Here is a 4,378-nt window from a genome sequence, read left to right as displayed (position 1 = left end):
ATATTTTCATATATATGTGTGTGTGTGTATAACAACACTTAATGAAACATGAGGTTATAAATTTGAAAGAAATTAAGGAGGGATATTTGGAAGAGTTTGGAGGGAGAAAAGAGAAGAAAATAATGCAATTATAGTCTACATAAAAGCATAAGTTATTTTGTGAAATGTCTGAAATTACTAAATGTAAGTAATCCATTATTTTAAAATGATAGTTATATTCATATTACAATTTTGATTGTGTGTAGAAAACCAGATGGTTTAAAATAATAGTATTCTTTATAAGTATATCATAGTACAAACTTCTAAAAATATATTGAAATATTTATATCTTGTATAAATCTTTGTGGGCTGTAATTTCAGGTTTCTATAATTCATTTATATAAAAATCTCAAAGATAGTTTATTTCTCCAAAATTTGCTCTGCTATCATTAAAGCCATTTGCTAGTTCTTTTCCATATATTTTAATGAGAAAAACAAAAACAAAACACAATTTTCTTCTTTAACTGTGAACTACTATTCCATTAGCTTATTTTTATCAGAAAATGGGTGAAAGTTACTGTCTTTGAATCTCACAGAATAGAATTTTATCATATAAATAATTCACAAATGGAAAAAATCTCATTGGCTTTATAATTTTTCAGCTCTAAAATGACATTTAGTATATTTCACATGTCAGTGCTAAAACTAGTCTTATGGCATCTTGTAATTTCTGAATGATCACAAAAAGTGGGGTAATCATAGTAGTGCTACCTTTGTTAAAATAGACACTTGGGAAGAAAATTCTAGAGAAGAGTAAAAGTTTAAGAGTGATTAAACCTTTATTTCTGTATTCTAGAATATTTTTATCTAATTAACCCTTATTCTTGTATTCTTAAAAGAATAGAATTAGTGTCTGGAAAATAGCAAACTGTGGAGAGCCATAGTTTGTTTGCTCCCAAAAGGAGCGAGCGGCCTCGTAAACAAAGTCTTTATTTGGCTAAGCTTGTTGCCATTGGTTGCTTTCGCATCTGGTGATCTATCCGCTTTTGCTAAGTGGACCATTGGGATTGACTAAGCTTGGGAGTACTCAACAGCCGAGGGTGGGCCAGGAAACGAAGCTTTAGTAATGGCTCCAGAGAGGCATAAGATTAGAGCAGGAGGCAGAAGGCAGAAGTAGGAGAAGCAGGCAGGAGGAGCAGGAGGGAGAAGCATTGTTAAAAGGTTCCTGAAATAAACTGCAAAAAGGAAGAGCTTGTGTTGTCGCGTCTTTCTTGCCAGACGAGGAGGACGTAACAGCAAACTATTCATACTATACTTTAGTTAGAATTAGTGTCTTTAAATGTAAAACTTTGTGCAATAGCTGGATTAAATTAAATGTGGAATGTCTGAAAGTATAATATAGTTTATACCTCTAGCTTTGCATGGCTTTGAAAAGAGAAAATTCATGTATACATACATAAAAGTAAACTTGAATACTGCCTAGATGCCTGGAATACACTGTAAAATCTGAATTTCATTAGTTGCTTGAGATTACCAAGCGTGTAGATTGGGGAGTCTCAAGCTTTCTTTCTGCCATATGCCTCTAGATAAGGGAAAGGCAAAGAAAGAAAACCTGGGAGAGGCAAAATGCAAAAGTGATAAAACCTGGCTTAGACTTAGCAGTATATAAAGAGACCTTTGGGATGCCGGCACTAAAATTCTTTCAAGTAAACATTAACCTGTAAGTAACACATAACACATAGTTAGCTTTAAACACAAATAACTTCTGTTGAGGCAACAACTACATAATATTCTGTGTCTTCGGATTCCTATCACCAATTCTTAGGCCACTATTATCCCATATCAACTATATTGTTTAGCTGCAGCAGTATGGTTAATCATCACCATCCCTGTCTGATAGATTTCAATGTTAAAATTACAAGAAAATTGGTCAGATTCAAATAAATAGAGTGGTGCATCTGAGTCATTTTTTGTTGTTGTTGTTGTTGCAAAATAAAAAAAGTGTTTATTTGCTTCTTTTGTGGATTCATTAAAAGCAGAGGTATTTTCCCAAAGACAGCCTTAGACCCTCCAGATTTCCTATTTTCTGACCCAGGAAATAATTGGTACATTCAGGGATTAAGTTTCCTGGTCTGTTGCCTTAATTTGTGAGCTAAATATGCTTTATGCATTATGAGTTAATGTGTGGTGTGGGGTACCCACTAGTGACTTGTATGTAGTCTAATAGAATATCAGTTTTACTTAAAAATACTTCCAGGATTATGAAAAGAGACCAAACCAAAGTTGATGGATTTTGCCTAGCTGGTGTGGACATCTGATATGTTTACTCAGCTGTTCTGTTCCTGCTTACATGCCAGGATAATAAAACACCACTGGGGAAGTGGGTAGACCTCTATCTCAAAGATGTTTCAGTGTTTCACAGCATGGTCTGTTCTTGTGTTAGAACAGGGTTCAGCTCCCAGGACTCACATAGAAGCCAGTTTCAGAAAGCCGGTTTATTTCTAAGACTCTGTCATAAACTTTTAGTGGGTACCAATAGTCACCTGCCATACTCGCACCAAGTTGTCTGTATAGCCAGCAAACAGAGTCTGGCTATCAGCAGACTCATGCCAAAGAGATACACTGGGGTGGCTCTGCCTTGCTGCTGGTACTGATAACTTCTTGCTTCAATTCATCTGCAATGATCTTGCCCTCCAAGTCCCCAGATCTTGATACTGGGGCCAGTGGCAGCACAGAGCCAGTATCGATTGGGGCTGAAGCACAAGGCATTGATGATGTCCCCACCATCTAAAGTGTAAAGGTGCTTGCCTTCATTGAGATCCCACAGCATAGCCTGGCCATCCTTGCCTCCAGAAGCACAGAGGGATCCATCTGGAGAGACAGTCACTGTGTTCAGGTAACCAGTGTGGCCAATGTGATTGGCCTTTAGCTTGCAGTTAGCCAGATTCCACACCTTGACCAGCTTGTCCCATCCGCAGGAGACGATGATAGGGTTGCTGCTGTTCAGGGAGAAGCGGACACAAGACACCCATTCTGAATGACTCTCATCCTGGACAGTGTACTTGCAGACACCCAGAGTATTCCACAACTTTATGGTATTGTCTCGGGACTCAGAGACAATCTGCCGGTTGTCAGAGAAGAAGGCCACGCTCAACACATCCTTGGTATGGCCGACAAATCGTCTTGTGGTAGTGCCCGTTGTGAGATCCCAGAGGCGCAGTGTTCCATCCCAGGAGCCTGAGAGGGCAAACTGACCATCAGAGGAGATAACAACATCACTATCAAAGTGGGAGTGTCCTCGCAGAGCACGTTGTGGTATGCCATAGTTGGTCTCATCCCTAGTCAGCTTCCACATGATGATGGTCTTGTCTCGAGATGCCAACAGGATCATATCCGGGAACTGCAGTGTGGTGGCGATCTGTGTTACCCGTCCATTATGGCCCTTAAGGGTTCAGTCATGGCTGCAGCTGATGTGAGTGTCGCCGCAGCGACAAGGATGGCACCAGATAGCTCAGAGAGCCAAGCACCGTCCTGAGTCATTTTTTAATCTAAGCCTTCTATGATTAAAAGTATATTTAAATATATTGTAGACATTGAAAATGTTCAAGAGGAAAATGCATGTTAAGTAAAACTATTGATTAAATAAATGACACACATTTTATGAAGCTAAATTTATTCCTGTATATACATTTTACACACAAAACTATAATTAATAAATAGAATAATAAATATTCCAAGGAAAAATAAATATTCTTTTATGATTACAGTGCCTGTTTCTGCATTTCTATGTGATTTCTTTTAAATGCAAATCTCAACTTTTTTCCATCCTCATATGGTATAATAAAAATTATATAATTATTTGAAAATTATATAATTATATATAATTACATAATTCTTTTGAAAATAAATGTTAGCAACATATTAATTTTCATATAATATCATGACTCAGTTTAAATACACTGTTTCTGATAAATGACCATTCATTAAAATAGACAAATTTTGACATGTATCACCATTTGGTAATCAAAATCATCACTTACAATACCAACTTTCATATAATTAATTATGTTTAAGGGAAAAATCATAATTATAAGAAGCAATTTAAAGGTAGAATACTGGTCCAAATTAGCACCCAGTTGAGGGGGAGGCTCCAAGGTCTGACACTATTACTGTTGCTATGGTGTGCTTACAAACAAGGTTCTATCATGACTGCCTTCTGAAAGGCCGGACAAGCAGCTGAAAGGGTCAGATGCAGATATCTATACCTAACCAATGAACAGCTGGTGACCCCTGTGATTGAATTAGGGAAAAGCTGGAAGAAGCTGAGGAGGAGGGAAACTTTATAAGAAGACCAGCAGTATCGATTAGCCTGGAACCCTGGAATCTCTCAGACACTGAG

General features: G+C 37.4%; 1 pseudogene; it reads right to left on the bottom strand.

Moving 5' to 3' along the window:
* Positions 1–2,459: 2,459 nt before the first annotated feature.
* On the bottom strand, positions 2,460–3,519 carry LOC116083543 (annotated as a pseudogene).
* Between the last annotated feature and the right edge of the window lie 859 nt (positions 3,520–4,378).

This window comes from Mastomys coucha, unplaced genomic scaffold, assembly GCF_008632895.1.
Source record: "Mastomys coucha isolate ucsf_1 unplaced genomic scaffold, UCSF_Mcou_1 pScaffold12, whole genome shotgun sequence".
In the NCBI taxonomy this organism is placed as follows: Eukaryota; Metazoa; Chordata; class Mammalia; order Rodentia; family Muridae; genus Mastomys; species Mastomys coucha.
The sequence above is the reverse complement of the archived record's forward strand: the minus strand, read 5'-3'. Positions and strand labels throughout refer to the sequence as shown.